The sequence below is a fragment of the Felis catus genome, chromosome A1 (genome assembly GCF_018350175.1).
Source record: "Felis catus isolate Fca126 chromosome A1, F.catus_Fca126_mat1.0, whole genome shotgun sequence".
Classification (NCBI taxonomy): domain Eukaryota; kingdom Metazoa; phylum Chordata; class Mammalia; order Carnivora; family Felidae; genus Felis; species Felis catus.
The window spans coordinates 30381333-30406865 of record NC_058368.1 but is presented as its reverse complement, the minus strand read 5'-3'; the positions used below and the strand labels follow the sequence as shown (position 1 = coordinate 30406865).

The 25533-nt window shown below is 42.4% G+C and overlaps 1 long non-coding RNA gene across 1 annotated transcript in view; it reads right to left on the bottom strand.

Moving 5' to 3' along the window:
- The window catches only part of LOC123384324, a 64486-nt gene that overhangs the window by 8040 nt on the left and 30913 nt on the right, over window positions 1-25533 (bottom strand). Inside the window, exon 3 of the long non-coding RNA XR_006595243.1 lies at window positions 18610-18754. This is a non-coding gene — a long non-coding RNA (uncharacterized LOC123384324). The remainder of the gene's footprint in view (window positions 1-18609; window positions 18755-25533) is intronic.

The following is a 25533-nucleotide window of genomic DNA, read 5'->3' as shown; positions in this document are numbered from 1 at the left end:
AATCTATACACCAAGAATCTATGCTTGGCACTGTAATGTCATTTAACTCAGGGACGATGTGATTTCTGGTGTCTCTATGGTAGATGAAGGGAGAATGGGGTTGAAATAGAAAGTTAGCTCTATTTGCAGAGAGATGCATTGATTCTGAAAGATTGATGCATTCATTTTTTTTCACCTATTTGGCGCTTTCAAATTCAATGAGCATCCAAGGCTCAGGTCTGGCTACTAATGAAGTTTTTATTTCTCCACTTTCTGTCTTAAAACTTTGGTAAGGGAGAATATTTGCTTTTCCAATTGCAATTGTTTCCAATCCCCTATAGAGCAGGCCTAGCCTTGAAGAGAACCGGCACTTTGTTTCTTTGCTACAGAAAAGTAAAGAGATTCCTGAATCACACGGAAGGAGAAGCGAGCTGACTGGTGTTTGCATATATTAATAAATAGGGATAAGCTAACGCAGCGATGTCCCGCGACACGTACAGGTATTTGTCCCGCCTTAGATGTTAGCAAAAACACCTAGCATCACACCCCTCCTCCCGACTTGATCTAGGAAAGGGGTCAGCAAACTACAGCCTGCAAGTGAAATCCATCCACTACCTGTTTTTGTTTGTGTGTGTGTGTGTGTGTGTTTTTAATGAAGTTGTTTGGAGCATAGTCACACCTATTCATTTATGCCCATTGTTGCTTTCAAGCTGCGAAGGCGGAGGTACACCATTGTGACAGAGACCACATGGCCCACAAAGCCTAAGTTTGTGGCCTCTAAACTAAGAAAGGAATCTTACTGATTTTATTTAATTCATGTTTAAAAAAGCATGTGTTTTGAAAATAAAAATTTTTACCATGATAACTGGGATGAGGATTACAATGAGCACAGAATAAGAATCAGACCCTGCTGGGGGGCGCCTGGGGGGGGCTCAGTTGGTTGAGCATACGACTCTTGATCTTGGCTCAGGTCACGATTTCACAATTCATGAGATCGAGTCCCCGTGTTGGGCTCCATGCTGACAACATGGAACCTGGTTGGGATTCTCTCTCTCCTTCTTTCTCTTTCTCTCAAAATAAATAAATGAACTTGAAAAAAAAATCATACCCTGCTGGCCTTTCAAGAAGGCTTTATGATATTAAATCTCTGCCATTTCCCATCCCAAGGTTTGTTGAATAGAATAATTCATGAATAGCAACAAACTGACACAATTTTTTTTCATATTTTGAATGGGTTTTGACTTTGAAAAGCTGCCTCTCCACTGACTTTTGATTTCCACTTATAGACTAGGAAAGTAATTATTTCATTTTATTTTTATCGCATTACATTTTGAACAGACACATTACTCAGGAAAGGTGGAATTAAGAATAAGTGATATTAAAATTTTATAGCAGCCACCCCATAAAATTGTCTCATTGCCTGTATCTCTCCCCTTTTGGTCCTCTGTTCTGATAGTTTACCTTTGGTTGTTATGACACTTTAGACAGTGTTGGAAGCTTCAGTGGTGGTAGACCAGAAGGATTGGCACACACCACAGAGCACTAGGCAGTTGGGATGATGCCAACCATTTATGGCTATTGCCTCCTGCATTCTGCTCTCAGAGCATGAGTTACACCCATTCAAGTATGACTACAGTAAAGCAATGAGACTAGATGGAAGGATGAAGATATATAGATGATTAGATGCATGGGTGGATAGATAATAGATATATCATAGATAGATAGACAATAGATATATAGATAGAAAGAAAGGAGGAAAGAGAGAAAGAAAGAGAAAGAGAAAGAAAGAAAGAAAGAAAGAAAGAAAGAAAGAAAGAAAGAAAGAAAGAAAGAAAGTTAGTTGAGAGAGACATGGTACTAGGAGTTACAAGACCCAGACCAGATTCAACTTTTACCTCTATACTCAACCAAGTCAGCTAGCCTCCCCAAAGTAGTCATGTATTATGAGTATCTAATGAAATCTTTTTAAGAGGAAATGTGATAATATATCTGGAAGTACATTGAAGTTACAAGTTCATAATTATAAACTTACTGTTGTGACAGGTCTAAAAAGTACTTTTTACATACACTTCATTGCCTTTGCCCCAGCTCAAGCAAGAGAATCCTGGGCATTGTCCGGCCAACCCTGTCGCTGCTCCCTGCCCATCAACAGGACAGAGCTCCTGTAGCTAAAGCTGGGACAGGTCAGTGTGCGTTGTAAGGGAACAGTGGGGGAGGCAGAGAAAGGACCGTGACTTGGGAGCTGAGGTAAGTCTGGGAGCTGTGGAGCAATTCGCAGTGCCTGATGGAAACAGAAAGAAGAGGAAATAGGGTTTCCTAAGTGCTGCTCCGGACCATGCACTTGACTATCCGACCTAGTCTGAAAAATGTAACAAATCTTTGCTGTTTCAAAATTCACTGGTTTCTGAAATATATTTCTTTCTACTGGAAAAAAAAAAAAGCAACAGAGAATAAACTTCATAGTTCATCCAGACTTTTAAGGGTGTATTATGCTTTATCATCCTGAGTCCCTGCTTTGTTACACAGTATCACTCTGAGGCAGGCCTGAATTTATGCCAGTGGGTGGTTCTAGGTGCTTTTAAGTCATATACAGAAGATTGTCTCATTTAAAAAGCCCTCTTCCAAAATCCATTAGAAATGTCAATCATTTGTATTTGCCAGACAATGGCAGAGCACCATTTCCAGTGAGTCATGGTTAGAATATTAGTATAGAGATTTTCAAATTCCCGGGATGTGGGTTTATGGAGGTGTGATGAGAGCATAGTCGGAAACAAAAAACTTATTTTCAACCTATCCTCTTAACACAAATTAAACAGCATTCAAGACACATCTCCTTGTCTGCTGGTGATACATAGAACACAGAGCCAAGGATGAAAACTGAAACAAAAAAATAATGGGAATTTTTTAAAAAGACATGAGGACACCTGCTTGTCAGTCCCTAGAAAGGCCTTCAAGACTGAGTTAACGTGATGATGAACCGGCCTTAACCATTGGAAACAAAAGGTAAAGGTTAACGACATAAGAAAAATCATTATTGAGCACCTACTCTGTGAAAAAAATACGGTTCACATGTATTTTCTTATTTAACCCACCAATAAACACAATGACCATTATTGTCTAGAAAAGAAGCTGACGGCTAGCAACCTGGCGATGGGGGGGGGGGGGGGCGGGGGGGGGTTGAGACCTGCACACAGGTGCCTTGATTCTGCCAAGCTGGGTTCCGCTCCTGAGGAAACAGTAGCAATGAGCTAGCAGGCCTCAGGTGAGAATGTGAACCATCCAAGTTCACGACGGCCGATGGCCCCACCACACTGATCTTATAGATGAGGCTCTGAGAAGTTAAGTGACTTTTCCAGAGTGACATAATTAACTAGCGGATATCCTAGAATTGCCACCCCCTGAGTCACACTACCCTGTCTGTGAAACTGCAGGCAGGGGAAGACAGGCAGCCCAGGGCCAGGAAACCTAGGCACTGAAGAAGAAGGTTCATTGGCTTCCACGAACGTTTGCTTTCCTAATGCTTTTTCTCTTGGCATTTCTAGTCACCTTGCCATTTTATTTTGTTTTCTATATATTAAAAAAAAAGAAATCTTGGGCTGTCTGGGAGGCTCAGTCAACTAGGAGTCCGACTCGATTTCAGTTCAGGTCATGAGCCCAGGGTCACAGAATCGAGCCATACTTCAGGCTCCTCGCTGAATGGGGAGCCTGCTTAAAACACTGTCTGTCTCTCTCTCTGTCCCCCACCCCCATATCCCTACAACAGTTCTCTCTCTCTCTAAAAAAATAAAATTAAGTGTGGCCAAAATTATGGCTTTTAAATATTATTCTTTGTATAGATTATAGAAGACAACCAGGTATTTTAGTCTCCTAAGGTTGTCATGAAAAATGTCACACAAGCTTTGTGGCCTAAAACAACGAAAATTCATTCTTTTGTAGTTCTAGAGCCCAGAAGCAAAAAATCAAGGTATTGGCCTAGTTTGTGCCTTCCACAAGCTCTGAGAGAGAATACATCCTATGTTTGTCTCCTAATTTTTGGTATCTGATGGAAATTCTTGGTTTGCCTTGACTTGAAGCTACAGAACTCAAAACTTTATCTTCATTTTTACCTGGATCTGTGTCTGTGTCTTTGTTTTCCTCTTTTTTTTTAATTGTTTTATGTTTATTTTTGAGAGAGAGAGAGAAAGAGTGCACGCGGGGGAGGGACAGAGAGAGGGAGACACAGAATCCGAAGCAGGCTCCAGGCTCTGAGCTCTCCGCAAAGAGCTGGACAGGGGGCTCAAACTCACGAACCACAAGATCATAACCTGAGCAGAAGTCGGACGCTTAACCGACTGAGCCACCCAGGCGCCCCTTTGTTTTCCTCTTGTCATTGGATTTAGGGCCAGGATGACTTTATCTGGAGATCTTTAACTGAATTACATCTACGAAGACTCTATTTCCAAATAAGGCCACATTCACAGGTACTGGGGGTTAGTACCTGCCATGTCTTTTGGAGGAACACCGTTCGACCCATTATACCAGCCAATGCACTGTGACCCCCAAGGTGATATCTAACCCTATGGGGGCAACAGACTCTGTAAACCATGCTGCAATAATAAATAAAAGAGAAGTTGTCATCTTATCTCTCAGAATCATAGACGTGTTTGCTATTAACTGGGCTTTCCAAGGATTTAGTAGGGACTGTGGTCTGAGCCCCAGTGATTTCACTTCTGTAACCTTGAGTAAGCTGCTAAATGTCCTTGAGCTTTAGTTTCCTTGTCTATAAAACGGGGGAACAACAGTAACATCTACATCCAATTTGGAGTGTTATGGAGCAACAATAGTAACATCTATATCCAACTTTGACAATTATATATATAAAGTTATTTTTATATTGTACAATAGTAATTTTATTACTAGCTACTTCAAAGTCCTAGTAAATAAGTCCATTTCCATTTTTGTTTTACATAGCTTTTCCTTCTTCCATTCTTTCAGGATCAGTATTATTCCCCAGTATTTTTTGCAAACTTTTATTTTACGTCAGATGCCTAGCACAATCGAAAATAGCTTTCTACATTTTATATTTATATTGAAATTATTATATGCAGGTGGACGCAGGAAAGCAGAGGTGGCATTAACAACAGGTAATTATGAAATCAAATATTTCCAAAATGAAGATACATTTAAATATTTCGCTACATTCATAGCTCACAATATGGCTTATCCTAATATCAGTTAAACAAGAAAAAAAGCAAGAGAAAAGTTAAATGTCTTTGGCAAACATCATGTAAACTTGTCCTTCTGAAAACAGTTTCATGATCATTTAAAAGGAAATGAATAATATAATTCAAAAATATAAATAGATGATCATATTGGACTGCAATGCGAGCAGATGTTTTAAGTTATGTAAAATCTTACCCCATCTGGTAAACAGTAAAAATGTCTCAACAACAACCCACAGATGAAATGTTGCCAATAAAGTGAGAATAGTGGGGATTGGGTAGAAGTCAATTTTACTGGATTACTTCATAAAAAAGTTAAAGGCTATTAATATATATATATAATATTACAAAAATATATTACAAGTATATAATATTACAAATAAATAATATTGCAAATATATAATATTGCAAACATATAATATTGCAAATGCTTCCAGTGAAAAAGTAAAAAATATATATGAATAATGTAAATATAAATTATATATATATTTTTTTTTAAATATATAATTTCACCTCTTACAGCTATTGTCATTCCACAAACTAGTTTCAAAAAGTTTAGAAACTGCATGGTAAAGTATACTACCCATCACAGTTGTTAAACAGTTTGCTTTCTCCCAGTGGGCCTGGATCCTAGAACCCCAAACTAGAGTGTTATGTGTTCAAGTTAACGTTTTTAAGAATTTTTTTAACGTCTATTTATGTTTGAGAGAGAGACAGAGTATGAGCAAGGAAGGGGCAAAGAGAAGGAGACGCAGAATCCGAAGCAGGCTCCAGTCTCTGAGCTGTCAGCAGAGAATCCTGTGCGGGGCTCAAATCCACAAACTGTAAGATCATGACCTGAGCCGAAGTCGGACGCTCAACTGACTGAGCCACCCAGGCGCCCCTGTATGTTCGAGTTAATTGAAACATTTACCCCACCTCCCATCTAGGAAGGTTGAGCACCAATAGGAGAATAAAATTAGAGATGGACCAGACTCCCGCTGTTGCAGAACCCATTCTGTTTGTGAAGAGTAGGCGAATCTATCAGGAACATTTGGTTTATGTCAGTTTGCCTTATAGCTGGGTTTCATTGTGTGAAACTATTTCCAGTCTTTTCAGCTACAAATAGGTGGCTACCAATAAAAACTTGCTGCATTATTCCAAGTTGAATTATTACCAGGGAAGTTTTATAAGAGCATTAGCATGGAATCTCTTCAGACAGAAAGTCTGTCCTTCCACCTCTCTACCTCTTGGGTCTAAAAGTTGATATTCGCATCACATTTCCTGCCCCTCTTTTTTACTGCTCTACAGAAATACACTTAAGATTCACCTACCACAAAAAAAAAAAAAAAAAAAAAAAAAAGCCTGTTAAAAGGTAAATGAATCACTCCCTAAAATGTGCGGATTCTTGCTTAGAACAATTGGCGGATTTCTCACAGTCATGAAGGGCAACCCTAAATGTGGAGAGAAATAAAGTAAAAGGAAGAGATCTGAATTATGAGGACAAGTTAATGTGCTAATTCTTAAATATTTGTTCTGAGAATTCAATTACAGGGGTACCACATTCCCACAAACACATACCACCCCACTCCCCAATGTTCTGTGTATACTAGAAGTTTGTTTAGCAAACGTTGTTCATAGATAAGTAGAAACGAGACAATTAACACTACCTGGCCAACACAAGCAACTTGAATTACGTATTCTTTTCAGCGGTTTTCTACCCTTACAGACCGAGTTCTTGCAAATGCTTCCAGTGGGAAAATGATAACCATTAATATTCCTTTAGACTAAATAAGCCCTGGTCTTATAAGGCTACCTATACTAGCTTTGAAAAATATACATCAAACAATATCACATTCCTGCTTAAGACCCTCCAGTGGCTTTCTGCTGCATTTCAAACAGAGCCCACACTCCTGGTCCTGAGTAGTCTGGCTCCTGCCATCTGCCCAGGTCTATCTCCTACCTCTCTCCCCCTTATCACAAAATAACTTCAGACCATTCCTAGAATATGCCAAGATTTTCCTGCCTCCAGATTTTGTCAGTCCTATTCTCCAGAATGTTCTACTTGGCCTGCCCACTGCCACTCCCCAGAATGGCAATTTTGCATCCCTCTGGTCACCACTACAACGGAGCCTGCTCTCACACCCAATGAAATGTCTCCCTTCCTCAGAGACTGTTTTATCCTGCATCCTGTTTGCTTTATGACTTGAATCACAATTTGTAATTATTTTGTTTGTCTGTGTTTCCTGTTTATTGTCAGTCTCCCACCACCAGAGCATAAATTCCATGAGAATGGGGACTATGTGTGTTTTGTTCTATTTGTTTCCCCCAGCACCTAGAAGAATGCAATTAGAATGCACTTAATAAATATCCTTTGGATGTGCAAGTTTTAGAGAGAGACACAGTATGAAATGACTCATTATTCTCAGAGAATTCACAGTCTGAAGGGAAGAGAAGATAGAAACACAACCAGAATAAGAGAGGAATATGGAAATGCTAAAACTGGGGAATGGAAGCAAAATGCAAAACCAGGGCATGGAGACAGAAAATAGGCAGTAACGATCTGAATAGAGTTATGGAGATTTCATTTAAAAAGGTGAAATCTGAAAGGGCTCCTTAAATGCGATAAGAACATCAGGAACAAAGGCACGGGAGGAGACAGGCACAAGAGTGTGTGCTGAGCAGTGGGGAGTTTGGGATGGCACAGCACTGGGTGTGTGTACAGGAAGTGATCCGGGAACCACGCGGGGAAGGTGGCTTGGGGACAGAGAGGAGACAGCATCAATGCTCTGCCAAGGTATTCAGATCAAACTTAGGGGACACTCAGAGAATGGTCCCCTCAGCAGAGAGAATGCCGTGTAGTCCTATGGAAGGGCGGACCCTAACAGGGCCGGAGCGAAGGGGGGCCAACAGAGGACCTGCCTGGCAGAGTTTGCTTTGATGTCTCAGTGAAAGCCTTTTCACCACTCTTACTCTGCTTCAGCATCTCCGGCTCTTGATTGAATAAGCCCTCCAGAGATAATGGTTCCATCAGTTGTGCGTCAAAAATGAAACCTTACATTTTCCCCTAAGTGCATTTCATTACCAGTAGTTACCTCCCCCCCACCCCCCAATTCTCAAAGGCTCTGGCGAGTGATAAAGGAAGAGGAGTAAAGACTTAGGTATTTGAGGTTTATGTGTCTAGGTAATGTTTTTAAACTCATGTCTAGTTTTATCAAGAGAGGAAATCAGGCAATTTTTCACAGGGTGAAGATAATGGCTTATGCCGGTGGCAGTTTAAGTATCTCCAGTGCCCCTCTCCCTTTCACCGGCTTTAATGCCTACTACAGCAGCCCTCAACCTCAGCCAGACGAAGGCTGATACAGTCAGTGGACTGTTTTACTAAGATAAGAATAAAGGTGAAAATAAGTCTTTATGCTCTGGGCACATACGTTTTGCTCTATGATAGCAGGAAACCCATCCATTAGCTTTGCAGAAAGCTGTTTTCTAGTTGACGTAACAGAAAGAGATTTTAAGTCATCAGAAATAACAGCAAAAATCCCCTGTAAGACCTATGTTCTTCTCGATTCCCTTTAAAAATGTGCTGGTAGTTTCACTTCTTAGTGCTACCTAATTCAGTATTTTTAATGTGGACAGTTTTGACTCCACCATATCCACCACTGTCTATGATGATACCCCTTCTGCCATGCTATTTCTTTTTTTTAATTAATTAATTTATTTTGCATCTTTTACAAACACGCGGTTTATTTTTTTTTAATATAATTTATTGTCAAATTGGCTAACATTTTGGTTAGCCAAAATGTGTGCTCTTGGTTTCGGGGGGGGTAGATTCCCGCGGTTCATCACTTACATACAACACCCAGTGCTCATCCCAACAAGGGCCCTCCTCAATGCCCATCACCCATTTTTCCCTCTCCCCCACTCCTCCATCCCTCAGCTTTTTCTCTGTGTTTCAGAGTCTCTTACGGCTTGCCTCCTTCCCTCTCTGTTTGTAACTATTTTTCCCCCTTCCCTTCCCCCATGGTCTTCTGTTAAGTTTCTCAAGTTCTACATATGAGTGAAAATATATGGTATCGATGGCCAAAAGACACATGAAAAGATGCTCAACATCACTCACCATCAGGGAAATACAAATCAAAACCACATTGAGATGCCATACTATTTCTAAACATTGGTGGTGAAGTTAAGCACTGGTTTGTTACAAAGAGTCTCATGGCTTGATCAAGCCTCAAAGTTGGGGCTGGCTTTCACATAATCGTCTGAACTTTATCACTCGGAACCTACCTGCCTTTAACCATACACGCAGAAAGTAAAATACATAATAACTTCTGTGTATATTTGTATGGGCTTATATAGCCGTGCATCCAAAGCACTGAAGTATTAACATATGCTGACAGATCTAGAACCCTGGGGCAGGGAGGGGCAGGGGTGGAGGAAGGGGGAAATAGAGCAGCCTCCCCAAGAGCAGCCGTCATGACCCACAGGTGCAAGGACTTGCTTCTCTTGAGCTCCTAGAGTCTTGAACTTCAGGCCGGGAGGGTATGCATCACATATGTGAAGGTTTTCTTCCACCCTAACTAATGACCTTCTATCTTCTCTGTGTGTCCATAGTGACTATGCTGTATATTGTAGACACTCAATAAATATCATAAAGGTAAATAATATGAACGGAAGACATATTTGAAGTTTGTAAACTTAGAACAGTATTGGTTTTGTTAAGACTCCAAGTTATATCAATATAGCAGGTATATTGGGAAATTCATAGAAAAATACTCATGCTTCGCAAAATACAAGTCTGACCATACATCTCCCTACTTAAAGACTTTCAGTGGCTTTGTACTGCATTTAGGTTAAATCCAAACGTATTTCTATGGCTGAAAGTCCCTGCCTGATCAGACCCTCTGTCCATCACGTATAATTCTTTCCTTCACCCGCTGCACGCTCTGGGCCATTCAGGTTCTTGGAACACATCTAGCTGTCACCTTGCTTGCAGGGCTCTCACCTGCCCCCTTCTAATATTTTTAAAACTAAGTCCTTGTTTCATTTTAGATCTCATCACAGAGTCACTCCTTCATCAAGGCCTTTTCTTATTGCGTAAAGCAGGCCAAACATTATGGTTTTTTATTTGATTATCTGCCAACTTTATAACCTCACCTCTTTCCTGTTTCCGCCCCCCCACCCCGGGCCTCAAATACAACTTTCCAATCATTTATTTATGTATGTCTTTGTCGTATGTGTGTGCTTGTGTGTTTTTGTGTCCGCACTAGGGAGTCCGTTCCACGAAAGCAGGGCCCCTTTCCACCTTGTTCACCATTGTATTCCCAGCATCCAGCATAGTGCCTGGAAGATGGGAGCAGTTCAATAAGTGCTGATCGATTTTAAAACTGAAGAGTAGGTGCCTGGTGACTGGAACTGTACTATTTCCTCCCAAAACTACATCTCTGGGGAACACTTGTAAGCACAATCATTTGAAAGCATCTCCGACCCACGTGTTGCAGACTATCGTTGGAGCAATGAGTCATTACATCTCTAGTATGAAGATCAAGTGATCGGCTACCTGGACAGTTGAGATTGAAATACAATCCATTTGTAGGTACAATTCCAGGTCATTTTGGTGAGTATACAACTACGCGCATTTAAAGGGAGCAATCCCTTTTGGAAATTTGGCTCATTAGCAACATTGAGGAGTAATGGAGTGTGATGAGAACATCAGTGCTTTCCTCCGGGGCAGTGCTGCCTTGGGGCCACTGTCTAATAACTAAACTCAGGTCTCTAGTCCTGGAGACTCTTCTCTTAGTCCTGAGAAACCCTGCCCGAGGCCACCCGCATACGCCTCGCTCCTGGCCTGCCTTGTCTCACAGAATTACAGACCTTTCTTTCCAATTCCAAAGCGCATTTTTGCTTCTTTAAATAGTAAAGAGCAATCCAAGTATCAATCACATGGAATGTTCCATGCCAGACGCGTGCTCTCAGCTCTTTATTATGAACGGATCACCCCCCCGCCTTATACAGTCACGTCTCAGTTTTGTAGAAGTTGACAAATTTGGTTAGGGTTCATTTTCACTTCTCGACAGTTGCTCTGCTCGTTTAAAATTCTCTGAAGCACAGCGCATGCCGTATGGAGATGAAATGCACAGCGTCCCTAGGAAATTTAAGTGGAAAGGCAATGGCTGTGTCTGCCAGGTTCATCAGAATCCACAGTTCCTCTCCCTAACTCTGTGCGTCTTGCTCTGAGAGGTACACAAAAGGTCAGCTGGAATTCAAGTCTCATCTAGTGACCCCTAATCATAAAAGGGCACGCTTTAGATCTGGAACAACTCACAACTATTTTGGCACTTCTTGAGAGGCTCCCAGGGTGGGTCATGTTTGTTGACAGCGTAATAACCACAAGCGACTTCGACTGTCCAATTGCAACTTCACTGAGTTGAGGGGTTTGTGAATGTACTCAGGACTCTCCAAAACGTCTGACCTTCCCAAACACTGAAATAAACTGTGAGTGTAATCACCGCCCCGAAAGGGCATCCGCGCAGGTTTGGTAACACGACTGGCAGTACGGACGGTAAAAATTGTCAAGCAACTACAAAGATTGAACACTCTAGTTAGAGGAAGAAATGTGTATATAAAAAGCAAGAAGACAATATGAAGGAAGAGCTCATAAGTAAGGAAAAGTATATCCCTTCCATTCTTTAAACTGTACAGGGCCATCCCCCTGCATCTAGAAAAGCTTACAACTAGTTCCCAGTTACCATTACTAGTTAGCACCCAGAGCCAAACGACTCCATCATTTACCCATGATCACTTCCACAGCCTGTTGCCCCTCCTGCTCATTCCTCATTTCCTCCATGCCCGGCTTGTTTCTGCTCCGTGCTCAGGTCTCCATGCTCAGGCTGTTTGAGTTGGCTCTCTGACTTAAATATATACATAAATATATATGTATATATTTAAATATTTGTTTATTTTTCAGAGAGAGAGAGACAGAGACAGAGCATGAGCAGGAGAGGGGCAGAAAGAGAGGGAGACACAGAATCCGAAGCAGGCTCCAGGCTCTGAGCTGTCAGCCCTGAGCCCGACGTGGGGCTCGAACCCACAAGCTGTGAGATCGTGACCTGAGCTGAAGCCGGAGGCTCAACCGACAGAGCCACCCAGGTGCCCCAATCGGCTCTCTGACTTGAAGCTTACCACCCAGATGGTAGGAAACCTGTCAGCTCAAAGGATACCCGTCCCTTCCCTACCTCTCCCATTCCTGTTTCATTGCCTTCAGTGCTTCTCGCTAGGATATCTTATTTACTAAAATTATCTTATGTACTTGTCTCCTTGTTTTCATTTGCCTCGCCACTGCAGGAAGGAAGCTCCACAATGGCAGGAACTTCGTACGTCTTATTCTCTGCTGTGTACACAGAACCTACATCTGCCACACGGCTCATAAGGTGTTATCAGTGTGCTTAATACATATGTAGTGGATGAATAAACTAACAATGAATAAAACATTAGTAACAGGAACAAACATGTTAAGGCTTTATAGTAATAAAGAACAGCATTACACAGCACTGCAAAGAAAGTATAAAACGAGTAGAATAGAGGGGTGCCTGGGTGGCTCAGTTGGTTAAGTGTCTGACTCTTGATTTCAGGTCAGGTCATGATCTCACAGTTTCATGAGTTTGAGCCCCACATCAGGCTCTGCACAGACAGCTCAGGGCCTGCTTGAGATTCTTCCTCTCTTCTCTGTCCCTCCCTCACTTGCATTCTCTCTGTCTCTCTCAAAATAAATAAATAAATAAATGGGTGGAGTAGATACAAGGATGAGAGCAGTTCAGGGGAGAAGGAATCCCTATGGAATAAGCCCATCAGAAGGGGTCCCCAAGGCAGCCGAGCCACAAGAAAAGGGTGCGTCTGGGGAGAGGAGGCTTGGAGGAAGGCATTTGCTAGAACAGATGTAACAAAAAAAGCAACGTGTATAACATGTTAAGGGGCATATAAATCAATCAGAAGATAGAGGAGAGGGTTCAAGTAGGGACACAATAGGAAGTGAGAACAGAGCCTCTAATGTGGAAGGCTTTGAATGCTGGGTTTCAAAACAAAAAAGGTAGCGTAGGATTATAAGCATTGAGGATAAAATTACAAAAAAGCAAGAAAAGTAAAATAAGAACAGCATGGGGTTAGAAGCCTTGATAGATTATAAAAGAGCAAGAAAATGGCCATCACAATGACCAGAAAGTGCTATCTCCAGGTAGCAAGGTGTTATCAGAAGGCAACATGGTCATAGAAGACTGCACAAGAAGCTTCTAGAGCACTGGCAGTGTTGTTTGTTGATGGGGCCAGTGCTTATTCAAGTATCCGCTTTGCATATATTCTTTAAAATATAGATAGATAGATAGATAGATAGGGATAGAGATAGAGAGAAAGAGATATCTATACATATATAGAGATCTATATAGATATACAGATAGATATAGATATATAGATATAGATATATAGAGATATAGAGATATAGAGATATGTATATCAATATATAGATATATAGATATGTATATCTATATAGAGAGAGATAGATATAGATATATAGATATATAGCTATATATATCTATATAGAAAGAGATCTCTCTATATAGAGAGATATCTATATAGAGAGATATCTCTCTATATATCTATATAGTTATAGATCTATATAGATCTATATATATATAGATATCTATATAGATGTCGATATATAGATATATCTATATATCGATATCTATAGATACAGATATCTATCTATAGATAGATATAGATATATAGGTATCTATAGATATATACAGAGATATCTATATCATCTATATCTGTATCTGTATCTATATATATATATATATATATATCTATATATCCGATGGCTGGGCTCACACTCCAGTTTTGCCACTGACAACCTATGTTTTTTACTGCATGTGACCTCCTTCCTCTGTGCCTCAGTTCTCTTCTTAGTAAAAACAGGGATAATTTACTACCAACTTCCCGGTGATCATGTCAACAAAATGAAAGAATACAGGCGAACACCATATAAAGGGTACCTGGAAGATAGTGAACACCGACTGCTGGTATGTGTTCCCATCAGGGCCCTTGGCCTCTGTCTGCCAAATTCCACTCATCTGGGACACGTCTATACACAAACAGGAGTAACTGGTTGTTTCTGAAAAGTCACTGACTCCTAAGGAGACTCGGTGAACAAGACCCGTCCCACATCATGGAGACTCTCCCTTTATCCTAACAATATATTCCAGAAACTCCAGTGACTCAGGGTTGGAAGATTCACGAGCATGCGTAGATCTCGAAGATGCAGGTCTTTCTAAGACAGATTACTGCTGAACTACCTGTCTTGCTTCAACCTAAATTTGAGAAATTGTGGAACTGATATGCCAGTTACATTCTTAATAAGGATTTGCTTTCAAAGCCACACCATCGAAAATCATCTCATGGTGCCCGCATACAGCCATATCGCTGCTCTCGGCCTTAGAATTTTTTTAAAAAATTTGAATATGCATGTAGTTACTAACTATGTGCCCAGCCTTGCTTTAGGCATTTTACAAATATTAAACCATTTCATCCTTATAATCACCGCTTAGGCTATTGAAGTTTTAATATGGGGGCGGGGGGGAGGGGATTGTGATAAGAGTCCAGTTCAAAAACTACGGCTACGTAGAAGAATTACCTGGTATGTTAGTTTCTTAGGGCTGCCTTAACAAAGTGTCACAAACTGGCTGACTTGACACAAATGGTCTCACCGTTCTGGAGGCTACACATTCACAATGGAGTCAAAAGCCGAGCTGGTTCCTTCTGTGAGGTCTGTGACGAGAAACTGCTGGGCGGGCTCCCCAGCTTTTGCTGCTTGCTGGCAATCTTCGGCATTCCCTGACTAGTAGAAGCCTCACCCCGATCTCTGCCTTTATCCTCACATGTTGTTCTCCCTGTGTGTGCAGGCCTGTGTCCAAACTTCCCCTTTTGATAAGGACACCAGGAAATTGGATGGGGACCCAATCTACTCCAGCATGACCCCGTCCAAACTCAACTATTACATCTGCAAGGACCCTGTTTCCAAACGAGGTCATATTCTGAGCTTCTGGGAATTAGGACATCAACATATGGATTTAGAGGGACACAAGTTCTATGTTCATTTAGAACATCCAGGCATGATGCCTGTTTTGCAATAAAGTTCCTGAGTAATTATGGCCCAGCCATCCTGTGACCGGTCTATGAGCTTGTACCTGGAAATAATCAATATAAGCCAAGGAGATGATATGAAGGCTTTCTTCTGTCACAGGGTTTAGGAGCGGTTGGAATGCTCTGCCTGCAATCATTCAGGCATTAGAAGCTAAGAATCCGATTGCAGTGAAAACCTTAGCAATGCACAGGGAAGTGTAACGGTGGAGAATGAGTGGCTGCACCAGACAATGAATATTTCAGTGAGTGGAAAAGTAAAGAGGGGAGTCAGGTATGGCGTTAGGATTCAAGCCTGACATCAAGGTTGATGACAAAGCTGAATGATTTCAGAGGGAGAAGATCATTTTTCCCATTTCAACAGTGGAAAGCAACATGTACGAAGTGCTCACTCAGGGAAGGCCCTTCACTGAAGTGCCAGAAACAGAAAGATGGGTGAGACTCCACTCCTTTTCCCAAGGAGTTCACAGTCTGTTGGGCAGAAGACAGATAAATGATTATAATACAATTTGATGAGAGCAATAATTCAGATGACCAAGATCCATGGGAGGAATCCAGGGGAACATGGCAGTCATTCAGAAGAAGTGACTTCAGGCTTAGGGACTCAGGAGGCTTAACCTCAGAAAAAAACCCATCTTGTCCTACAAAATAAAAGTGAATCAGAGGGGGAACCAACATTCAGTCCTGGTATAAACAGAACCCAGATACAGGACTACAGATTCTGTTCCTGCTTATTACAGGGGTGTATGCTCAAGGCATGGGAACTATCCAGGGCCAGGGGATTGTTCTCTGATGATTCATTCCTTTTACAAGTGTTTTTGTTTTTCCCACTTGCTGTTTTCTCTGATACCTGTCCACTAAGTTATGCAATATCAGCGAGCAACTTCTTGAATTTCTGTAAAGAAACACACATCATGGAACTCAAAGAAATCAGAGAACTTCAGGGATTATCTGGTCCAAGTCACCATCATCTCCAGTCCTCCAGGGCCATTATAGTTGACGTAGAAACAGGTCATGTTAAAATCAGAAGTATGTATCCATTAATGCTCGACTGAGCCTTTTCCAGGATTATTTTTGCATCATTTCAGGTCTGTCGACAATTTGTCAAGAGGAGACCATACGTGCGTATTTCCTGTAGATTACCAATTCATTTAGAAGGGGTATCAATCTGAGCAAAGACAAGGTGGCAGCCGAGAGGAGGAGGAGAAGCATCTTTGCACATCTTGCCCCTTGCTTCCTCGTGCATAAAAACCGGTGCTGATCTGTGCAGGTATGATTCTGCCAGAGCGGAGAAAGAGACAAATTCCTGCTATGCCACGGATTTTTTGTACTTAGGGGCTTACATCTTCCTTCCAAAAACATCTACGGCAATTATTTATGGATGTCTGGCTGTTTTAGTTTCCTATTGCTGCTGTAACAAATTATCACCAACTTAGTCATTTATAACAATGCAACTTTATTATCACACAGTTCTGTTGTTGGAAGTAAAACGCGGGTCACACTGGGCTAAAAGTCAAGCTGTCAGCAGGACTGCTGTGTTCCTTTCTGGAGACTCCCAGCAAGAATCTGTTTCTTTGCTTTTTCTAGTTTCTGGAGGCTGCCTGCCTGCCTTGGTTTGTGGCCCCTTCGTTCATCTTCAAAGCACATCACTCCAATCTCTGCTTCCAGTGTCACATCTTTGCTGATTCTGACCCTTATATTAAGGGTCCTTGTGAGTACCTTGAGCTCACCCAGATAACCGAGGATAATCTCTGCATCTCAAGATCCTTAATTTGGTCACATCTGCATCAGTCCTTATTCATAACACATATTCATAAGTTTTGGGGATTGGGCCATGGACACCTTTGAGAAGCGGCGTGGGGGGGGGGGGGGGGAGGAGGAAGCATTATTGACTTACCACACTGATTAAGGAGCTATTTACAAGGTTTTGGCTCTCTTGCTTCTTGAACAAAACTCTACTACAGGAAGAGCACACCTGATCTTTTAGCCAACTCTGAATAACATCTTCAACTCCAGCTTAGACGGGCTTTAGAAAGGCAGACTCTTAGCAACCACCAGATGGGTGTTTCAGCTAAGATACCCATGTCTTTAGAGGAAGGAGGCAGATATGATAGACGACTGACTGAAATTTAGCATGTCTTTACACGTTAGCTTCTATGGAAGTTCCTTATATACCCAGCAGAGCATAGCATATTTTCTTGCACATAGGAGGCCTGTAGTGCCTTAATATTTATTGAAAGAGTTAAGGAGCCTGTTATAAGAAAAAAAATAGGGGCAATTTGATATGCCAGTAGTTTTGCCTGGCAGCCTCAAAATTAATTTAAAAATAAAGGGGTTTTAGTCAGCAGGGACACAAAAACACTCCAAATTGGAAAAGTAGAAATTTCATTTTCATCCTCCAAACGGCTTAGAAAACAAAACAAACAAGCGAAACCATCTATTTCATAACAAGCTCCCACTCTTTACAGTATGTGTTACATTTTTACGTGTGTTACACATACACTCCCTTGAACACGTGATGCTAATAAGTGAAGGTAAAACAGTGCAGGGCAAATCGACCCACTTTCCTGGCACAGTAAAAATAGTCTGTGAAACTAGAAGGAGAAACTCAGTGTTAACTCAAATAACAAGTTTTATCTCTCGTTTGCCACCTGCTCCCACTCTTTCCTAAAACAAACTTGGCAACCACACCTTGTTCATTTTGTTTCATTTTCTATGAAAGTAAAATCTCATTCATAATCTCCACATCCTACGAGTCAGTTGTAAATGTGAGGTAGGCAGGCGCAAATTCATTTCCACCCACATAGTTTAAGGGGTTTTTTTCACCCACAATTCAGCAATAATAATAAATAGTGCTTAAGTTTTTCCCTAACCCCAACGTCTCATACGAGATAAGAAAGCAGTAGCCCTTGTCCCCACCACCAAACATTTCTGGATCTAAAAATGTCTTAGCTCTGTAATCTCAAGGAAAAACTCATTTTCTTATGCACTTTTAAAATTAATAGTCTATAATGCAGTCTCTTTATGAGTGCGAGAGAATAGAATACAAAAACAAATGCTTATTTGTTCTCTCTGCTGAAATTGTCTAATGTTAGAAGAAGAAACTTTGCTTTCCACAGAAAATATTGGCTTCCCCATTAGCCATCTGCTAGATGGTGGGAATGTTCTATGTGGCTTTCTCAGCTGGAACATTTGGAAAATGAATACATTGTTGCAAGAACTCACATTGTTGGCCATAATGTTTGTGATAATGTTGTTGACTTACCAGATGTCCTGGAAATTCCTGGGGTGGAAGTATTTCCAGTCGTTCCAAACCCCTCCGTTTTGCTGCAGAATGGTGGTGGGTATGTAGGGCTTTTCGTTATTTCTCATGGTTCGCCACGGTATTTTTCATTCAGTCAATCCGTAGACTAAAACAAGGTGGAAAAAGATACCATCGAGCTTCTCACATTGTTCCAAACTCTGCCCTGAGCCCCAGTGCATAACAGATCTATAATTTGCCATTTTTCAAGTTAATTCTTTCTCCAACCCCAACTATCTACATGTAAGATTAAATAGCATGACCTTCATTGTACTTGTCTCCAGCTGGTAGAAAAGCAACAAAGTCTAACAGTTGAATGCTTTGCTCACTCATTATGCCTAAGGAGTTTGTTTGAAACGTGAATAACCTCTGTTTTCAGCCCTGGACTTCCCTTTTGAAATGAGATTAATGAAGTGATGAATAAAGTGAAAAGTCCTTTCCGCTTTGGCATAAAAATAGATTAGACTTCTTCTTTTGCAAATGGAATTATGTCTTACAGGTCTGCTTCTCTACCTGCTAGCCTTTCATCTAAAGCAACAGAATTCTCTGAGCAGAGCAAGGACTCACTCTGAACGGGAATCCATTTTAATACTCCACAGAATTCTGACTGCCGCACCAATCAGACATGACCATGTGTGTTGGTCAAACTGCACTACATGACTCATGTTTAGCTTTTCCTTCTATCAAAAGGAGATACTATAAATGTTTCTATCTCGGGATGCCTGGCCGACTCAGTCGGTTAAGCATCTGACTCTTGATTTCAGCTCAGGTCATGATCTCATGGTCTGTGAGTTCAAGCCCCGCATCGGGCTCTTTGCTGACAGTGTGGAGACTGCCCGGGATTCTCTTTCTCCGTCTCCTCTCTCTCTGACCCTCCTGCGCTGTCTCTTGCTCTCTCAAAATAAGTAAACTTTAAAAAAAGGTTTCTATCTCCAAAGACTTTTAAAGGCACCTTAATTTATATTTGAGGATCCTATTCTACCACCCTTGTTCCTTAGAGCTTATTTCTTCAAGGCAAAACGGTGGCCTATCCAGTCTTATGTCGTTTGTCTTTACAAGCATCCAACAGCCATCCATCCTCCACCTGTATGCTCTGCCATCAGCTACATGATCACCACAGAGATTACCCTGTCCCAGTGGCCCCTTCAGCTCTGTTGGTTCTTTCTGTAGCCCGTGGACATGGGCATATATGATGAGATGTCTATGGCATGTCCTCTCTGACGGGTCCCACAGCTGTCCCCTCACTGGGTTTTTCCATTTGGGGGGTGGGGAGGGGAATCTCCATTGAGAAAGTGGGCTTAGTCATGTTGCCCTTGGGTCTCACACACCCTTCTTATGTGGTCCTTCCTCTGCAGACCCCCTCCTGCAAACAAAGCCAGGTCTCTGTCTCCTGGGCACACTGAGGTCTCTGTTCTCCCCTCCCTTACTTCCTCTTCATTCTACCTTGAGGAATTTTATACTCTGGAGGGCAATCCCTCTGTTTGAACAAGCTCCTAAAAGGAACTACTTGGGGAACCTAAACCCCTAATGTAGGTGTTTCCTCCCCCTCTATCCTTCCCCCGAGGCAAAAATTGCAAAACCAGCTATCTGCTTAAATACTGGAAGGGAAGAGGGGAAAAGGGACAGTGAGAAGACATTTAAAAGCATTTGGTGGGGTGTCTGGGTGGCTCAGTTGGTTAAACATCCAACTTGATTTCGGTTCAGGTCATGATCTCAGGGTCGTGAGATCAAGTCCCACTTCAGACTCCATGCTGAGCATGCAGCCTAATTAAGATTCTCTCTCTCTCTCCCTCTCTCTCTGCTGCCCCTGCCCACCGCATGTGCTCTCTCTCTCTTAAAAAACAAAAAAAATCATCTCAGTAATATCATGCCACCACTCCGTTAGAAAAAGAACGGAGAAATAAACAGAAGAGAAGGCCAAAATGGAGAATGGAGTGTCAATGACTTTATCAGCAATTTTCTGATATTCAGAGAATTTTGCTTCTGCCTTTGATAGAGGCTGGTACCCATAGAACATACCTCCACGTTCAGTCCCCACTTCTCGATGTGCAATAAACCCTCAAATTTCCAAACTTGAATTGGACAACAATCGCCAAGAGTTATTCAATCTATGATTAGGTCAATGAATAAATACACATTGGTAACAGAAAAAATATTAACCACCATATCACTGTCCTATAACACTGTATGTTGTTGCAATGGAAAGTGTGGGTTTTTTTTATTTTTTTCTTAATGTTTATTTATTTTGGAGAGAGAGAGACAGAGAGAGACAGAGAGTGAATGGGATAGGAGCAGAGGAAGAGGGAGACACAGAATCCAAAGCAGTCTCCAGGCTCTGAGCTGTCAGCACAGAGCCCGACACAGGGCTCGAACCCACGAACCGTGAGATCGTGACCTGAGCCAAAGTCGGACACCTAACCAACTGAGCCACCCAGGTGCCCCAGAAAGTGTGTGTTTTTTTTTATTTAACAAGTGTCATCTACTTTGAGAACCTAGCCATAAGAAAGAAAAATCATGGAAATGTAGGGCTGAGAAAACTTAAAGCTTATCTAATCCAGTGGTGTTCAAACTTGACCATACACATCAATCACCTGGGCAGATTTCACAATCACATATGTGACCTTTCCTACATCAGACTAATGGATCAGCTAAGCCCCAATCACTGATATGTTTTAAAAGCTCCTTGGGTGATGGGGCGCCTGGGTGGCTCAGTTGGTTAAGCATCCAACTCTTGATTTTGGCTCAGGTCATGATCTCACGGTTCATGAGTTCACACTCTGCATCAGGCTCCGCACTGACAGCACAGAGCCTGCTTGGGATTCTCTATCTCCCCCTGTCTCTCAAAAATAAATAAATAAGGTTAAAGGAAAAAAAAAAAAAAAAAAAAAAAAGCTCCCTGGGTGATACTAACACACTGGAGGTCAAAAGCCTGCTGAACTCTGGCCAACTCAAATAACTCCTGCTGAGTTGTCATTTATCCAAGATGCATCATCAGTGAAAAATCAAATTTCCAACTGCTTCTCCTGACCCTTTGTCACGGATTCTTTCCACCACACCCCCACTAAATCCCCACATTATAAAACATCCCAGTGTCCAAAACAGTCTCTACTCCAGTTTATGCCAGTGTTCAAGACAACACGTTAGAATAGTATCGAATCGTATTCTCATGATCGTCTCACTTCCAAAGCTGTAACATTTGTTCCTATTTCCCCAAAGAATTACGCCACAGCCCCCAACCCTACCCCGTCCACACGTTTGATAAATGTTAAACAACACCTTTATGAGATGGCATTCCATTCTAGAATGACATTTAAAAGCTCTGAAGTTTAATTGCTGTGGATAACCATCGATCATTGCCGGGATGCCCCTGGGACGGTGGACGGTGAGGTATGCCATCCATCTCATGGCGTTACTGTGGCTGGCTGACTTCCCCTCTTCATCACCAGTGGATGGGGCTGATGGAGATCGCTGCCGCACTTTGAAAGTGCCTCTCTTGCCTCACCTGCTCTGCATGACTGCTGAACTGAGCCATGTTGTGACAGTCTGCCTGCTCTTCCCTGTTCAGATTAATGAATACAGCTTTGGCTGTTAATTCAAAGCTAGTCAAGCTTGTATCCAACAATTAGAGACCAATTTTCATATTCAGCGCGAGTGTGTGTGTGGAAGGGTGTGGGAGAGGGGTGCAATGGGGGGTGATTCTTTACCTCTGGGGTGAGCGTGAAGATTAGGGGATCCTGAAGGCAGCGCCCGAAACTCTCACTGGTCTGGCCACAACAAACGGTTTCAAGCCTCAACTTCTTTGCGAGCTACGACGACGTGACCCTGGGGGTTTGAGCTTCCTGCCCTGCAGCTAGCCTGCAATCCATCAAAAATAACAAGCACACGGAAGGCCCCTGTGCACGTCTGCCTTCGAGGAGGGTCAGCAGCTAAGCCAGTATTTGAAGGCGCTTGAGAATCAGAGCCCCAAATCTCCCACTTCTCTTTTCTCCCTTCCACAATAAGAAATGAAATGTTTGCTTGTACATAGAATTACATAAGCAACCTCATCCGCCCCCTTTCAGGGTCATCCAGGGCACTGGAGACTAAATACTCAATTCTCAACCCTGAAAGTTCCTCCCCAGTAAAGCACTACTTACAAAGGTTCTGTCTTGCATGAAAAAGCTATATATGGACCCCAGGTGCCAAATCCTGCCAAGGTGTGCTCTTACCAGAATTTCTATTTACAGAAAGGAGAAAATAAGAACTGCCAGAGCATTCCTGCCCCTGGTTACCGATGGTAGAGGTGGTTCAGGGGAACACATTCCCCAACCAAGGTGTGCTACACCTTTGCTCTGGGAATAGAAATCTCTTCCTAGTCATTTTGACTGATCTTGTTTTTAAAGCATGTGGCCTGGGGCTGGAGCACAAGACATAGCAGCCGGTGGTAGTTTGGGTAATGTTCATAAACTCCAGTTACGCTCCTTACTTGATTTTTTTTTTTTAGCTCGCGTTCAGTATTTAGCAGTTGTCTGGCATCAGACCAGCTCAGCTTTGCAAGGAAGGATCAAGAATGGGATTATTGTCCCCTTTTAAGCAGTGCTCCCATGGGAACCACGTGGAAATGGTAGCGATGATACAGTGTGAGTATCTCCCCCCCAACAGGTGAAAGGCAGGCAGAGAGTCGGAGACAGCACCTGCTATAACCCTTTCTCTGGATGTCCGTTATGCTCAAATGCTTGAAGTCTGTGTGCTTTTTAAAGGGTGGCGATTATTTTGTTTGTCAACTAGTGATTAAAAAGACCTAACTTACAGAACGGATGCTGGCAATAAATGAGATAAATGTAAAGCGTTGAGTGTTGTCTCCAGCACATAGGTAGAACTTAATAAATGAGACAGTGGAAAACATATCAATAATGGGTCCTGTCTCCCTGGAAGTTTACACTTAATTGGGGACACATAAAATAAGTAACGGAACAAATAAATAAATGGTTATAGAGTGAGTAAGGGTTAGTGATGATGGAAGACACAGTTACTCTAATAGAGAATAATCAGTACTGAGGCGGCTGCTTTGGATAGGGTGGTCGAGGGAGCCACTCTGGGGAAGTGACATTTAAGCTGAGACCACACAAGGCGAAGCAGGAAGAGCTGGGCAAGTGGCAGTCCAAACGCAGGGAACAGAAATCACAAAGCCTATGCGGCGGTGAAGGGATCAGAGAGGCTGAAATGTGGGCACCCAAGGGAGAGAACAGGATGAGGGGAGGCTGGACAATTTTGATTGTACTTTAAATGCTTGTTCCTCAAAGTGTGGTTCTGGCATCACCTGGGAGCTCCTTGGAAGTACAGCAACTCAGGCACCACCAAATCAAAATCTGCATTTTAACAAGATCCCTGGGCAATCGATGCCTTGGCACGTTCTGAGATTAAGAACCCGGGTTTAGGAAGCCACTGATAAGTTGAGGCAGCACAGTGGTGCCATTTGCCTTATGTTTTCAAAAGATTCACTCCGGATGCCATGGTGAAAATGGGTTGGGGGAAATGGAGAGAGTTTTTACTGCCATTGCTCATTACTTTTGCAGTCGTCTGCCAAGCTTACTGTTCCTTCTCCTTCCAAGGCTGGGTCCTGCTGTAATCTGGCTATTTTCCACATCAAGTCCGGCCCAGGGGCTACTGCCCTGCTTTCTGCTTACGTACTGCTCAGTGCCGCTGTCCCTCTGCCTTGTATTTTCAAGGGTCACCTGTTCCCGCGTTCCCCCAGATCTCAGCGCTTTCGCCACATCAGGAGGCCCACCCTCTGACATCCTGACGAACCCCTCTGAGGCTGGAGACAGCCCTGCCTTGTATACTGCACCCCACACCTTCAGCTGGCTCTCTGCTGGCCCTGGCCTGTGCCTCAGGGGCGGGTCCACACCCCATCCATCTGTTCCCATGGCATACCCTCCTCCATACCCCAGGAGTTCAGAGACCAGGTGAAAAATGAGCATTCCCAGACCCCATAATTAGATTCCAAAGATGCGAAAGGACTTCATAAGAAAATGCCAACCATCTTCATAAAAAATAAAATAAAATAAAACTTTTTCAGTCGATTGTTGGGGGGAGCTGTTCATGAGCTAACCACTTTTAATTCAATATTCGACAGTAATCACAACAGAATTACATGTAGCGAGACAAGACCCTCTATGGGTTTTTAGCAGTCACATGAGGTAATAGAAGAGTTCTTGTTAAGGAACTGAAACATAATCAAAGGAGCCTTCGTGTCTGTTGCAGAGTCTGGGTGACAAGACTACCAACAGTGAGCCCCAAAGACGGATAATACTGGTTGTCTGGAATAAGGATACCTCAGTGCTTAGTGGAGAAGCATCTAAATGCTGGGGTTGATGGAACATGGAGGTTGTTGAGGATGGATGGAGATCTTGCTCAGCGAAAAGCTGTCCAGGAGGCTGGGAGCCAAGGTCAAAAAAAAAAAAAAAAGCACTTCTGAACGATTTCTGATGGAAGTTCATACGTAACTTTTGCAGCCACACTACAGGTGTATCAAGCCCCTCCCGGTTATGTGGCCACGGTGAAGAATATTTTCCCTCATTCTATGTCGTGCCCTGGAGTGCAGGAACCATTCGTGCTGGTGCTCAGCACCTGTCTCTCCACGTGGCATTGTAAGGTAGTCCTTATATTAGCGGAGTTCAAGCGCACCCGGGAAATGAGGGCAACATTAAAAAGTGGGGTGTTTATCTGCGAGACAGAGGAGAGCCGGTGAGAAGAACGTCGTAAGGGTTTAATCGGGTCACAATGCATTTCATCCTTGGGAGATCTGAGTTAGGCGGCTGGGAGCACCACAGGGGCATGGTTCCAAAATTGTTTTCATTACGCATTTTCTTGAAACCCTCTGAAGAAGCTCACCTTTCTCACCTCAAA